The sequence below is a fragment of the Zingiber officinale genome, chromosome 3A, assembly GCF_018446385.1.
Source record: "Zingiber officinale cultivar Zhangliang chromosome 3A, Zo_v1.1, whole genome shotgun sequence".
NCBI lineage: Eukaryota > Viridiplantae > Streptophyta > Magnoliopsida > Zingiberales > Zingiberaceae > Zingiber > Zingiber officinale.
The window spans coordinates 116,917,167-116,933,814 of record NC_055990.1 but is presented as its reverse complement, the minus strand read 5'-3'; the positions used below and the strand labels follow the sequence as shown (position 1 = coordinate 116,933,814).

The window sequence follows — 16,648 nt, the reverse complement described above, 5'->3', positions numbered from 1 at the left end:
GTCTTGACGATGCCTTCTTCTGTTCCTGTTGACTCGTCAGCTTTGGTCTCTCGACACAAAGGACCTCCACCTCGCAAGAGTGGCAAAGGACGCCCTTGGTGTGATCATTGCCACCGACCGGGGCATACGATTGATAAATGCTGGAGTCTACATGGTCGTCCTCCTCGTGCTGCTCAGATTGTTCAGAGTTCTGCTGCTCCTTCAGCTTCCACTTCACAGTTAACACCTGATTCGACTTCAACACCTTCCTATACTGACTTTCTGAAATGGTTTGAGGATCGACAGGCTTCGGGCTCCACTGCAACCATTGCAGACGCTGGTACTTCCTTTGCTGGCATATCTCGTTCTTCGAGTCCTTGGGTTCTTGATTCTGGGGCCACCGATCATATCTGGTATTAAATTCCTTTTTTCCTCTCTCACTACTTCTAGTAATTTACCAATGGTCACCATGGCCAATGGTTCTCAAACTCAATCCCAGGGTATTGGTATTGTTCATCCTTCTTCATCTCTTTCAGTTTATAATGTTCTTTATGTTCCCGGCGCTCCTTTTAATTTATTGTCAAATAAGTCAACTTACTCGATCTCTTGATTGTGTCATTTCTTTTACTAACACGTCCGTTTCCTTACAGGACCGGAGTACGGGGAGGATGATTGGCTTCGGATGTGAATCTCATGGCCTATATCGACTTCACCAACCCTCTTTTGTTGGTTCGGCGGCGGCATCTCCACTTCTTATTCATGCCAACTGAACATCCGTGTCTTAATAAGTCAAACAGCTACATCCTAGTCTTTCTCACTTGTAGTCTTTATCTCACCGATTAGGTAAGCATGTTCAGATTCTTTTTCTCCTCGAAGAGTCGGCCAGCCCTTTTTTTCGTTCATTCGATGTCAGGGTCCGAGTCGTGTTTCTTCTACAACGGGTCAAGATATTTTGTTACTTTTATAGTCGATTTTTCCCGTCAGACGGTTATATCTAATGAAGGATCGCTCGTAATTGTTTTCTATTTTCAATCCTTTTCCAAGAAATAAAACTCAATTGTACTTCCTTCAAACTTTGCAGTGATAATGCACGCAGTATTTATTTACCCGCCAGACCTTCGACATCTCACGGTGTGTCAGATCGCACGCCTCGCCTCATACCCCTCAACAGAACGGGTCAGTAACGCAAGAATCGCCATCTCTTCGAGACCACCGGACTCTACTTCCATTCTCATGTCCTCATCGCTTTAGGGTGATGTCATACTTATCGCTGGTTATCTCATCAATCGCACGCCTCATCCACTCTCCGGGCAAAATATCTCATCGTGCTTTATCCACATCGGCCCCTTCATCCTCTACCACCCTGGTCTGTTGGTATTTGTTTCATTTCACGCCTCGATCCCGATCGACAAACTCTCTCCCTCTCATAAGGTGTCTCCGGTACCCACGGTCCCGTAAAGGGTACAAGTGTTATTCCCCACTCTCGTCAGATTTCATCTCGCTGACGCCACATTCTTCGAGTCGGTTTCTTTTTTTCGTCCTTCCGCCACAAGCCGAGGTTTCTCCTCCACCGCACCAATGACTATCTTTATCCTCCGGAGGCGCCTATCACCTCCCCGCCTGCCTCCTCCTTTACAGTTTATCGGCCGCCTCGCTCGCTTCCGCCAACACCGACACCGCGCAGGCACATCTCGCTGAGCCAAGTCCTTCGCCGTTTCCTCCGGTCCCATCTCCCGACTCGATGTTCCTATCAGACTGAAGGGTATACGCTCCACTCGTAATCCTTCTCCTCACCATGCTTTTAAGCTATCATCGCCTTTCCCCATCCTATTATTCGCCTTCCGCCGCCTCTGCTTTTGCTCCAAAGATCGCAGTGATGCCTTGCCCATCCAAGACGGAAACAAAGCACGCTGATGCAACGAGTGCCCACAGAGCCGACTTGGGACCTCGCCTCTACCTCCGGAAGTCGTTGGTCGTCGTCAGGGTGTTTACGCGAAAGTCAGTAGACGGCTGATCGGCTTAAGACTCGCCTTGTCGCTAAAGGCTATACTCGGTATTTAGATTGATTACGGCGACACCTTTCTCCTGCTGCCAAGATGTCTTCTCGCGCTTTTTCCGCCTATCACGCACCCGCCATCGCCCTTCATCACTGACATCAAAATGCATTCTTATACGGTGACCGCCGAGGAAGTCTACATGAGCAACCTCCGTGTTTTGCTCAGGGAGAGTCTTCTCTGATGTGTCACGAAAATCTTTATACGGTCTCAAGCCACCAGAGTGGTTTAGTAGATTTAGTACCATAATCAGCATAAAACGACTCAAGCGAGGTTGATCATTCTGCTTTTTATCGCCACTCATCTAACCGTCCAGATCTACGTAGGGTTTATGTTGATGATATTCTCATCACAAGTAATGATCATCTTGGAATTTCACAAGTAAAACATCTTTCAAACATTTCCAACAAAAGATCTCGCAAACTCAAATATTTTCTAGGGATAGAAGTGACACAATCTAAAGATCGGATCATTATATCCCAAAGGAAGTATGCAATGGATATTCCGGAAGAAACAGAATGTTAAACTCAAAGATAGCCAATCCCATGGATCCTAATGTCAAGCTCCTACCAAATCGTGGGAGCCTCTTTCGATTATGAACTTACATGCATTGGTAGAGGAAACTAAGCTACCTTACTATCACCGTCCGGATATCTCATGCATGCGGAGTGTAGTAAGTCGTATTATTCGATATAGCACACCAGGAAAGGGTCTTTTATATGAAGACAAAGGACATACTAAAGTCGTAGGATATTCTAATGCAGATTTGGTAGGATCTCCCCCTGATAGAAGGTCCAGTTCTAAGTTTTGTATATTTATCAGAGATAACCTTGTTTCTTGGAAAAGCAAAAAGCAAAATGTTGTGGCAAGATCCAATGAAGAGGCAGAGTATCGAGCTATGGCAATAGCCGGTCAAGAGCTTTTATGGCTAAAACAGTTGCTTCAGGAACTAAGATGTGGAGAGGTTACACAAGTATCACTTATATGTGACAACCAGACCACCATGCATATCGCCTTGAACCCAGTTTTTCATGAGAGGACAAAGCAAATTGAAGTTGACTGTCACTTTGTCAGAGAGAAAGTCATATCTAGAAATATCACTTTGTGAGAAACTCAAATCAGCTAGCAGATATATTCACTAAATCACTTAGAGGTCCCCGGATTGACTACATATGTAACAAGCTTGGTATATATGATCTATATTCTCAAGCTTGAGGGGGAGTGTTAGAATAAGTAAAAGGGTATTTGTGTCTTTTGGTGTATATCTTCTTTTCTATATAAAGGCCTAACTCATAGGGTTCCTATGACACGAGATTTTAGGTTTTACTTTAAACAATTATCATTGAATAGAAGTGGTTCCATAAATGTTATTTATAAAAGGAGGAAAGAATAGCCTCTTGCAAGGACATCGAGCGTTCACTCGAATCTTACCTGAGGTTTTATAGTATGTTGTAAGTGCTCCCAACTTATCAATTTCAATTTCCTTCCGTTTCCGTCTGTGCACCCTTTCTGGTATCAGAGCTTGTCATACTCTTGTTACTTAAGCTTGTTGGTATTATGCAACCTTGAGAAACAAAAGGACAGATCCTAACTTGGTGGAGAAAGGCAAAGAAGGCCTGAGAAATCCAAGGGCACATTTGTATGAGGTTCTCCGGGAAGGAACTGTCCTCGCCCAAAGAACAAGAGTCCTTGTAAGTTCTGATAAGTTTTTATGAGCACTTTCGTTATTTCAAGAAATACAATTTCATATCGAGAAGCTCTTTCTGCTACTGATCCTATAGAAAATCCCTCTATTGGTTTTGCTAAGCCAAGCGATTATCAAGGTAATACGCCTGGAATCGCTACAATCATCAAACAAAATAATACGCAAATCCATTTGCTTATTCAAATATCTGAAACCTTGAGAGAGATTCAGCAAGAACTTCGAAAGCAAAACACCCCTCCTTTTCCACAAGACCTAGTTTCCAAACTGCAAAACCTATCTCTTGGTCCATCCAAACCTAAAGAACAATCTGGAAAGTTAAGGGTATTTAAAGACCCATATAAAATCCTAAAGCAAGAACAAGAAAAACTAAAGGGAGTATGGCCGCCACCATAACAAAGCAACAACAAGTAACTACAACGCCGTTATTTGAAGATCAAATAAGGAGCTACAGAAGAAATCAACGACATTTTTACAATACTCAGCAAGCTGCAAGGAGGCTTGGACGCCAACTTATTGGTGGAACATCATCAAGGTATACCCTTGAACAACAACTGGAGCCAGAAGCCCAGCTGCAGCTATCCATCCAAGAACGAGCCTCTATAGTACCGGCAGAGGTTCTTTATCACTCTAGATGGGATGACGCCCATCATAGAGTTTATGTTCATAGATCCGAAGAAGCCATACTAGTGACTGACAATCACCAAGTCGATAGGAAGTTCATTCAAGAAGAAAGCCCCCAATATTTACACCAAGATATTCCAAGGGAACACAGGCCAAGCCAGATCAGCCCAGGCTCAAAGCATGCAGCGGGATACAGCCCACCGACCAGCCCACGGGAACCCGCCAGGCCTCACGATGTCGACAACTTTGTCGATCACATCCGATACGTCTCATTACAGCCAGAACTGAACCAATACGACCGACCGGCGCAACGATCAATGCCGGTGACGCAGTGAAATACTATCGGTTCAATCCCGAACAGCAGAATTTACTGACCATCGCCGCCAACGCTGAACGAGCACCACAGCACACCACCACCCAGCAGCCCGCCAGCCGCCATCGCATCATCTCATGAGTCGCCCCACAACGGTCACCGGGTACCCCGCCAGGCTGGCCCACCACCAGCACCGCCCATCCCATACATCAACCAAGACTCGGAGTGAACGGACCCTCCGCCGGCACAACGACGATCCCGGAATATTCGAAGTTCAACGACGCCCTTCCGCGACGGGACCCATAAGCCGCGATCATTCTTCGTTAACTGCGAAAGGTATGATGAATCAATCGAGATGACTTACGCCGGGCGAGCCTCATAATAATTGCGAGGACTTCATTATCGCCCCAACGCAGACGCATCCGCCCGTCAGTTCAACTGCTGTGGATTCGAAGCGATAACGCCGGGTTAACATATCCAAGATATTAACGATTATAGGGTTGCGCTGACCGGAAGAGGGACCGAGTTACCGAAATTACCAAACGCCAGTACCGAACGATCAGCAACCTGAAGCAAAGCATCCCCACCACGGAGATTCCCCGTATTTCACAATTTGAACAAGAACGCCATCTGTGCGCTCACCACGACCGTTTCAGTCAGTCTTGTCCCCGCCATCATCGAAAGATCGAACTGGGGCGGGCAAGATGTCAAGACCAGCAGAACCCTCAGCCCCACGCAGCACCGAAAGAAAACACCCTCATCAAAACCAGCAATACCACGCAGCAGGCCTTGCTGTCGTCTCAATGAAAATCCAAATGTGCACACTGGAGCTGTCTGACCTGGCCTCGATGACCGGTGACACCCCTCACACAGGAGGCCCAGTTTATTTATTCAACATAATGTCAAGAATCCCCACCAAACCTATGTCGCTTAAGACAGATACCGACAACAACCTGTTAACAGATGCGCCCACTGGAACACCAGCGACATTTTCCTCATCCCATAGCATGACTGCGTCACAAACGCAGGCAAGCATCCACACCGACCGCTCATCCCCGCTGACCCACATTAATCCCACCACCCCACACAGAGCAACAGGTGAAGAACAAGAAGACTGCAGCCAGCAGGCCGCCACACCGGCATGTCCATCTCCACACCAGAAGACGAAACGCCCAGCGCTGATCGCCCATCCACCCCAGCCCTGTGCTGGCAAACAGCGCTGAATTCACCCGCCTGTCCACTTCCTGTTCAACCAGCAACAGCTGACAGCAGGCCCATTCCAAAGACCATCGAACACATCTGGTGCACAGCTGGAGATCAGCGTTAGCCCAAAATTTAAACCAGCCAAGCAGATGACGATTGAGACACCTCACACCCACACCACGACTGGGAGAACCAATTTATCATCGATCACCTTGAGAAGAACATGCACGGAGGATTACAATATTCCCCACAGCACCCACCACACAACGCCCATTAACGCAACATCGCGAACCGAACAGTGAAGAAGCCATTCGCATAGCGAATTGTTCATATCGCTGAAGAATTTATCTACCAGCGAGCAGCGAACACCCGGCAAAATCAATAGATGTCACCGACAGAAGAATCCGTGCACCATAGACAGGCCCCGGCAGCCCCGCCTTCAGCACCCAGAAGTCTCCTCGAAGCCCCACGTAAGCCTTCGACACACGACCCCAGAACCCACGGGAGCGGGTCACAAACAGCAGTGAACCCGCACGCCAACGACAGCATCAATAAGCGCCAAACATCAGCTCAGCTTTAAGATTCGGCTCCAAAAGGTCGTTGAGTATCGCCAGCACGCTGATTCTATTAAATAGACGAGGACGGATGACCAGACATCGATGGATCCGCCCAGCGTACCGCCGCCATCTCAGTCTTCATGCAGCAGCCATCAAGTGGCCATGCCGAAAGATTAAAGATTACAGTGATATCTTGAGGTATTCTCTCGATGACATCATAAGATAGCAACACCGTTAATACTAAAGCGGTTAAAAATATGCTCAATCGGCTCGGCCAGCCTTCAGGTCCGCATTCAATCTAACTACTGACCATAGACACCCAACTGCAGATTTTAATGACAACCGAGTCGTATGCCGGATTACGCAAAAACATTCCTTCGGGATACGATTCTGAAAATCCTCCTAAGCCAGAAAATTCTGAATTTAATCAAGTAAAGCCAGTCAAGAAGAACCGCAAGAGCACTAGTCGCCAGCTTCAATATGACCGCAACAGTCAACTGACGCGCACTCTCATCGAAAGCGTCCCACTACGGATACTAGCTTATTCTGCCATCATGGTACCACCGACCATCACGAGACTGTCACACGGTCACAACGGCTTGCGAATTTTTGCACGGGGAATAATCGAGCCTCCTCAGCCCGACATATCTCGGAAAATCATACACCGTTAGAATTTATTAACCGAGTTCACCGCATCTACGTAGACGAACATGACACCATCGGATAGTGACGACGACCCGCGCTCACTCGCACATGGCGGTCACAGTTAGTGCTCGTAGCGACGCTTATCACATTAATCACCGTCACGGTTCGAGCGACGGGATCTCTTGAGAATAAACATTGAACAATACAACGAATGCCCATCAGACCATCAGCTCGATGAGCACCACGCATATCTATTGAAAGAGTCAGCCATTCGCATCTGTAACGCTTTACCGAAACGTCATTCAACAGATTACCAGAGGAGCAGAACTTGTGGGCAATACGTGCACCAATCGGATCGCAGGCTATCACATGCCGCGTGCATATTTTAATTACATATTGCTTCACGCGCGAATCTTCTTTATCTTTGGGTCCATCACGCTTGTTGTCCTTTAGACCTTAAAGTTTCACATTCTTGTCATACAATCTTGAAGAAGATACGCGGCATGTGATAGTTGTCTGTCGCACTGTTCTACTGCTGGGTACCAGTCGTTCCACAAGTTGTCCTTCCCTCGACACGGGTTACACTCTTGTCGTTTAAGGGAGTGGATAAGCCTGAGCTGCAGTAGAGCGTTGACAGCTCGGATTGTTGCTCTTTGTTCAATAGTGTGTAAAACTTCTGATATCTGGTGGTACTCATCGAGTGGGACTGGTCTCTCGTGTCTTGAATTGATCTTTCATTGGTATTGTTCAACAATTTCAAAAGGGCATGAATCATCTTGTTCAGTAGATCCTGTGCTTGCGGGTGTGGCTGGTTCGTGACCTCCGTGATGGCTGGTGCTAGCAGCGCCAACTGGCCTAAATGTTATTCCGGCCGTATATGTGTTCAAATTGTACTGTTGGGCCAACTCCGGTAATATAATCCGTGAAGGAGATCCATCTAACTCGGGAAGGTTTATGGTTAGCTGTTTTTCCGAAGAAGCTAATAATAGCTTGGCAGTCTGTTCTAATGAGGAGCTCAGATTTGTCTAAAAAATAGATTTTTAAAGCTTCCATTGTATTCATGACTGCATAGATCTCTGCATCGATGTTGACTTTGGTGGATTAAATTTACCACTTGAATAAGCGCAAATCTTTTCAGAAGATATGGGATTAAATTTCTTTCTTTTCCACTTGCAAATTCTGCCCCGTCCGTCCATACATCCGTTTACTTCAAGGATCATATAACATTCTGGTGGGGGTAGCTCAAGGTCTGGTAATTGCTTTACCTTGGCTTTAATTTGCCGGATTAAATTCCAGTCTTGCTGATTTAATCTTCTTTCTCCATAAGGAGATGTTTTAGCATATAGAGGTCCAAGCAATTTTCCCTAAGTTAGGGATATAGTTTCTGGCATAATTCAGCAGCTCTAGCCAAGATCTCATTCTTTGGTAGTTTTCAGCTCGTTGTCATTAAAATCTGCAATTTTTGTAATCACATGAGGTTGTAGTTTGATTCTACAGTTGCCGATGATAGCACCTAGAAATTCAATTTCTGGTACAGCTATTTTCATTTTTGTTGGGCTTAGTATTAACCCATTGTCTTGGCAAATACTGAGCATCTTATGAAGATGTTGCTCATGACTCTTTTCATCTGGGGAGAATACCAGAATATCATCTATGTACACAACAATGAAATCTTTCGTCCCTTTGAAACATAAGTCCATTTTTCTTTGAAAAACTGCTGGTGCATTTTTAAGACCGAATGACATGACTAGCCACTCGTATAATCCATCAAGGACCAGAATGCCGTCCATTTAATAGAATCAGGATGCATAGCAACCTGATGAAAGCCACTTTTTAAATCAAATTTTGAAAAGATACAACTATTACTGACCTTTTTGAGGATGATATTAATACCCGGTAGACTGTACTGGTCTTTATGTGTGATATCATTTAGACGCTTATAGTTAAATACCAGTTTTTCCTTTCCTTTCTTTTCTTCTTTTGTGATAGGGTCAATAGTAGTCCCAGAGTTTACAATAATCACCATGGTTCGGTGTCGGCTTTTACTTGGACGAATAATCTTCAAATCCAATAAGGCCTTAACATGTTTTGAGAAGGCTTCTTTCTAGGTGGGAGTCGGATGCTTCAGGGGCCTGTCTTCTATAATGAATTCTGGATTCTTTATATCCAGCTGGCATACAATTTGGTTTTTCTGCCAGTGTTGCAGGGGGGTTTCCCCAATTATTCCTTGCTCCTTTAGCTTTTGTAAGAGGGGTCCAAATTTTTGTTCAAAAGATAAATTTCTTCTTCTTACTGATATATGAACAATTTCCTTTATCTGAATATATTCTTCTTCCTCCAGCTCGAGTTCCTCAATGGCTACATTAACAGAAGGCAGTGTATTAATAGTAGTCAGGTTCTTGTAGAATGTTACCGTATTGCCTTCAATTCTTAATCCTCCGTGCATGGCTCTTATAAAATTGCATCCAATGATAAATTGGATGTTGTCTCCCAGAGTCATAGGAAAGTTGTAGGTGTAAGGAATTCTGAAGATATTATCACCAATCATCATCCTGCTATTCTTTAGTTTCATTTTTGCGGTCTGCTGCGAATTCACCCCGCTGAAACATACTGTGAATGTATTCTGTTCCAATGAATCTTTTGGAACCGACCTTTGATCAACGCAGCAGGTAGTTGCCCCCGTGTCAAGTATTGCCTTTAGTTTGAACTTAGGAATTCCTGGAATATCTATTTCAACTGTTAGATTGTACAGCATATTTTTTACCAACCTGGGGCTAGAATTGGATGCAGCTATTTCTTCAATCAACATATGAGCGGCTTCCTCATCTTCTTCTCCTAAGTCTTGGAGATCCTTTTGTAACTCCTTTTCTAGTTGTAATGCCTCGTACTGGGTCTTGAAGTATTTCACTTCTTCCTGCAATCTTCTTATTTCTTCTTCACACCATATAGTATAATTTCGCTGCTCCTGTATTAAATTGTTAGGATTAAATATTGTTGCAGGGGCAGGGGTAACAGGTACCTCCTTGTTGAAGTAATAAGGTCCACAAAGATTGCAGATCGTGAGGAAGCATTCGGGGCAGTGGATTCTTGCCCTCTGTACGGTTGCCCTTTTGCAGCAGGTGCATATATGGGATTGAGGGGAAAATATCCTTTCATTATGTTTCCACTGGTGCAGGCAATTAGACTGCGCATCTGTTAACTTAATTTGTTGTCGGTATCCTCCGTCTTCTAAGCCAAGCATATATATAGAGTTTAATTGGAGAGTTTACAGAGATTGTTGTACCTCATATATACCATCTTCCCCTTCGGAAGGGCTGAATATGGCATGCTTTGGGCTTCTCCCTCTTGTACTGAAAGTATGTCACAGTCGTCAGGTAGGTCCAGTTGCTCAAATATAGCAACTCTTTTTACATTTCGTTTTTCATTAGGACAAACTTTAGCAAAATGCCCTTCTTGCCCACATAAATAACACTTATATTTCTTGTTTTTGAGTAAGTGTTTTCTCTTTTCGATTCTTGCATGGGAATTGTGGGGTTTACCTTTGTAGGTCTTTGATTATCTTACCCCCATCCTTTTGGTTCCATTCTTTTGATAGTAGCCCGGGATTGGGATTTGGCTACAAAAAAGACAAGTCCTTGAGCGACCTTTTGAATGCCGCATCTTTACATTCTTGTTCTAAGAATTTGTGGGCAAAAATAATTCTGGGGAATACACCCACTGTTAGATCAGGATGCTTTGCTTCAAAGGCTGCTTTAATTCGATTCCCAAGGTTCCCTGGCATTTTAAGCCAGAATTTTTTTGATAACTCTGGTCCCGCATATAATCTTCCAGTCTTGGCTGCTAGCCACATATAATCATTAATATACTAGATTATATTCTTGACATTGTCACATAATAACTTCTCAAGATCCCTATAAGCAGAGTTCTGGATTTCAATAGACCCTTGGGTAGGATCTTCTGCAGAGAATACCCTTCTCATTTGAGACAATATATTCTACAGCATAAGTCATCCTCCATTGTACCTAGGTTATTTTTTCAATTTCTCCTAAAAGATTTTCAATAAACTCTACCTTTTCCTTGGTGCCTGAGAATGATTGTGCGGCTACAAAATTCTTCGTAATAGATTCCCATCTTGAAAAGGCATCATCAAAAAGATTCAATTATTCCGGGATTACGAATATCGCCCCACTTTGTTGTTGTGCAGATGGGAGAGTCCATAACTCATTTTTCATACCTCCTCGAAATCTTGTTCTTGGTGGTTGTTGTTCGTATATGGGTTAAAAAGCAGGGGAATTTGTAGTGGTGTTGTCTGCTGGGGAATACCCAGGTGGTCCCATTGTCGTGTCTGTGGGAGGGCGATATGGAGATATTACGGTACTGGTGGAGTAAATTTGCTCAGTAGTTGGTGTCACTTCTTCTACCAGCCTTCTTAAACAAGGGTACTCCATTTCAGCATTGGCAGCAATTAATTCAATAAATTCTGCACAATTTTCTGGGATTAATTCAATAAATGTTTCCTTTCTCCCATCACCTTCGCTCGCAAAGGGGTTAGTCCATTTAGAATTCGAGTCAGGATAAGTGTCCCATAATGGTTTAGTTTCTGTACTTAATTGGGACAAATATTGGATGTAGTCCAGATAGGAGTTGTCAATATCCTCATAATTTTGAGCAGTTTCCATGAACCGAGGTCCAGATAGGGCTTGTATCCACTGCATAGGCTTTTTCAAAATTTTTTGGGACTGAGTCTTCCTGAACGAGGACTGTCGTTGTTTCCCTTGGAATTAATAGGGAAAATATATCCTGAGTTGTAAAATATTGGGGGCTTTGTGAAGTAGAGGCTTGATTTTGGGTTAGTGTATGTTGATTCTCAGTTGACCCAAATCCTTTAGTTCCCCTTTATGTGTAGCTAAGATGAGGTACTTCATAAACCTCTGGAATAGCTATTTTTTCAAGTATCAGCTGCGCAATCTTTTGCTGCTGTGGGAGGTTAGTTCTATTAAACAAAAGTACTTGAACTTCACCTCTGTAATCGGAGTCGATTACATCCGCTCCGACTTCTATCCCTGTCTTCCATGCTAGTCCTGATCGTGAGGCTAGCCTTCCATAATATCCATACAGAATTTCAATTCGTAGACCTGTATGAATTAGATCTCGGTCATATGGTTCTATAACTGCTGCGTGACTTGCCGATATCTAGGCCAGCAGATCCCTCAATATGCCTTGTTGGTGTAACTGCATTTGGAGAGATTTTATTTATGAGAATATGTGGTTCAGTTATTGAAGAATACCTTTCACTTGAGGTTTCCCTTGCTTGCTTTCCTTCTGGACTACTTGGTTTGTTGAATTCATTTATTTCTTCATCGCCCCAACCGGATGGGGGTGGGAGTTCTGAATCAAGATAAGTTTCTGGGATATCATAGCTGACGTAATAATCAAACTTTCCACTTGGTTGCCAAAATCCAACTCACTATAACCTCACTTGAATACTTGTAAAGTTGCATAGCTAGATCAAACATTCTTTTCTCCCTTAGAGAAGTGTCTTAGGTTCTATCCATATGAGATCCTATATAGATGAGATATAGTGTAACATTTTTCCCTTAAATTGCCCATGGTTAACCCTTCCAAATCTAAACCAAAGCCACACATAACAAAGAAAAAAACCTCAAACCCTCATTATGAAAACCCAACACAACAACAAAAAGGCTGCTATAGTAGCAATGTCAACCTTAGAAATGTAGAAGTCGTCCCTCCCTGGGTGAACAATCTATTAAGATACAGTCAAAAGATCCAATCTATGGAAAGTCATTTAATGACTTACCTCAACCACAACTTTAGTAGAAAATTAGCGACCTAGAGGCAAGTCCGATCTTAGCACAACAAATAGTTCCTAGCAGACCTGAGTCTTCACTTGAGATCATTGACCCTTAAACTAATGCACTAGTGCTTAACCTTAAATGAACCTCCTAGTAAACTACTTCCTCTAGAAACGATCCAATATAATGCTACAACTCTTACCGTATTAAGTGACACATCTCTTTAGATCGACAATACTTTAATCAAGTGGCCTAAGGTAACCCTTTATTACTAATCACCTTTAGGAGCAATATACCGATATTCATGATTTAAACTCTTAATTATTGTACTACCTTAGTATCATCAAATTACAAACCAATTTAAATGAGAAAAAAAGACAAATTAGTAATGTGAAATTCTCTTTACCAAACTGATAAAAATTGTCCTAGTTATCTTCTAACTTCTGTTCCTTAGTAACTCTATTGATTAACTGCCTTTTAGTAAGTTCATATACAGCACATAGAAGAGGACCACCCTCCATGTAATGCTTCCTTCTAGGGAGCAAGCTAAGAAGGCTAAGTGAGCATGGGAAAACCTCTATGGTGATTGTAAACAAGCTCAATATGATTAAGCAGAAGTACTGGTTGCCCAAGTCTTTCCTTCTCCATACCCCCCCTAAACTAATAGGGATTCTATACTTCAATGGGATGCATTACATTTCTAACAAGAATCTTTATAAGATCCCCCAATCTTTCCTTCTCCATGCCCCCACTTGAACTAACGGGGATTATAACCCTCCATGGAAACATTACTTTTCTTCTAAGATCTTTTTATATCTAGTCGACCACACCTAATGGGATAAAGTTTGGTTGTTATTGTTAGTTTTTTATATCTGGCATTTATTAGGATCATCACAACATTCAAAAGCACAATGGCATGGTGGAAGCAACTTATTTTAATTTTTTTGCTAACTTTCCCAACAATGTTAAATACAGCATATGAAAACAAAGCTTTAAAAAAAAAAAACTTTATCATACCATCATTTGTAAGAGATGCACAAAGTTACACTTCCTCTAGGTTATCCACACGATGCAAACTCTCATCATACCATAAAGGTGCTAATGCTTATTGCCAAGAGAGGGATGAGGACGTCTTGTCAAGCTCATTGAAGTGGCATTGGTGGCAAGTAGTCGGTATCAGCGTGGATGAGAGGAGAGAGAGGTTTAGGGGTGTCAAAAATAAACCCGACCCGACGACCCAACCCGAGTCAAATAATCAGGTTCGGGTTGGGCATTTTCGGGTTCGAGTCGGGTTCGGGTTGGAGGGTTAAAGGGCTAAAAAGTTTTGGGTTGGGTCGGGTCGGGTTCAAGTTTGGGTTGACCCGGATTGACCTAAATATAGGGTTTAGTGGGGTTTTTTTGTTAAATCAAATTTTATTTTGAAAATTAAGATGTTTTTATGTATATTAATATCATGTTTGTATGATAATGATGGAGTATTGAGATAAAAATGAAAAATTATAGAGAAAATAGTCAAAACAAAAAAAAAGTCATTTTGAATCGGATTTTTGGGTTATCCGGGTCGAGTTCGGGTTAGTCGGGTTCGGGTTTAGGGGTTTTGGGTTGAACTCGGGTTCGGGTTGAGTTAAAAAAAAAAACTCAACCTGACCCGACCCGACCCAACCCGATCCAACCCAACCCGACCCACCCAAATTGACACCCTTAGAGAGGTTAGACAACTAGGTCCTATTGGAGGAGCATTGATTGTCACAACATAAGTCATATACTTATAGATACGAGATCTAAACTTGAACTTTTGATCTAAACTAATTATAAGAGATTAATTAAGATTTAATTCTAATTACTCTTAATTAATTAATTAATTCAGATAATAAACTCTTAATTATCCAGTAGTCCTCTCTCAAGCTACATGCATCTCATGTCATGGATTGAGCCTTGTGTTTGTGGGTCTATACTCCTAGAAATAGTGATAGTGCACTTAGGCTATTAAATCTTTGATACCACATGAAGACCCTCTTCATCAATTTAGGTATATTGATCTCTAGTAGGGTGTTAAGACTACCCATTATTCTAAAATTGATGATTTCCACAAAAGCCTCTCTATCATACAGTTTCCGTGCAATATAAATCCTTTTATCATCTTTTATAGCAATGTTCTCTTAGTATTTCAATTAGTCTTTGTACATCGAGTAATCATAAAATACAACCATAAACTAGTGGAACATTAGCTTGAGAACTTTAAGTGGTCATCAATCAAACTGATTGTGCAATGTGCTCTATCTTTTACCAAGAGTTAAAAGTCCTCTATTGATTACTCATTCATCTCCATAAGACTAGCAACAATGTCCAACAAGTATATATGTAACAATTTTAAAGGTCCAACATCATCTGATTATGTTACTTTTCTTATGAGATGAAACTAACTTCAAATCTTAAGACCAATTGGAGTCATCTGCATAAGACCCTCATAAAAACTGAGCAGCATACCAAATGTGTTCTCATAACTGTTCATGACCATTAGGATATTCTTCAACAATATCACCTACGTGTTTGTTTAGACATTAATATGTCCATCTTGGTATAGTAGTGAAATAGATATCCTATCTCAAAATCACTAGTATGATCAAGGCCCTTTCAATAACATCATTATGATTGTCACACATCTATCTTGATATATCACTAAAGCAGTGATGCTATTAGAACATCTAACAAATAGTAAATAAAAAAATAATTTCGTTCATATAACATGTAATTACATTGTAACTTTTACGATGAATTCTCTTTAAAATCCAATTGTCTCTAAGCACTATCACTAACAACATTGTCTCCCTTTCCCTATCTTCCTTGTCTAACTTCTGAATTATTAGGACCTTACAATTAGGCAGTTTTCCCCCAACTCTTCAAGTCCTTAATAGTATTTTTATCTGAGGCTAATAAATTAAGAATACAACCAACAAACAGTATTTTCCCCAGGGACTCTACATGCAAAAAGGTTGTTATCCAATCTCTCCACAAATTGGCCGGTAATCTCACATTTAGCAAAAAGTGGAAGAAGTTCTCTTACGTCCTACCCTTCCTGGAATATCCCAGTTGAGAGGACCTATTCCTACCCCTGTTCAATATTCACTTGAACTCACATTATATGAAGATTGGGACTGCAAGTGGCATTATGTGCACATTTGTGAAAAGGATTTTCTTCAGAACTAACGGAGATGAGCCACCGGGCTAAGAGTATTTGAGGCTTGCAATTTGGTTCATATTTTCTTTGTTTGAATTCCTTTGTTTTTTGATTGATATTCTATTCTTTCTTCCTAAATAGGGACTTCAATCTATTAGGGTTCCTTGTTGTTGTAGGAATTTATAGTATTGCAGGTGTATTTTCATGCTATTGGTGTTACCTATTGTGAATTTGTTTCTATATTGTTGTTTCAACACTTTGAGGTACCTCTGTAGTGATTTACGATGCAGTTTCATCCAATGAGTGTTAATGTTAATGCTTCTACAATGTGGTTTCATATTGTTAAAGTTCCTTCATAGTATCTTCTTGTGTTGTTTTATAACATTACCATTACCTTGTCATTTTTCCATTTTAGATTGTGGTTATATATTAGTGGTATGCTCTTATAATGTTTTCAGGTTAAGACAACTAAATGTGCAAGTGAAATGGTGGCATGTATTACATACGTCTTTGAATTTAAGCACAAATCAAATTGTGATTATACTTTTTAAATATAATTTTTATACCTACAAATTTCTCA

At 41.9% G+C, this 16,648-nt stretch overlaps 1 protein-coding gene across 1 annotated transcript in view; it reads right to left on the bottom strand.

The window, feature by feature from the left end:
• LOC122052331 (D-xylose-proton symporter-like 2) overlaps positions 1-16,648 on the bottom strand; it is a 72,813-nt gene that overhangs the window by 52,959 nt on the left and 3,206 nt on the right. The gene's annotated exons all lie outside the window — the stretch shown is intronic.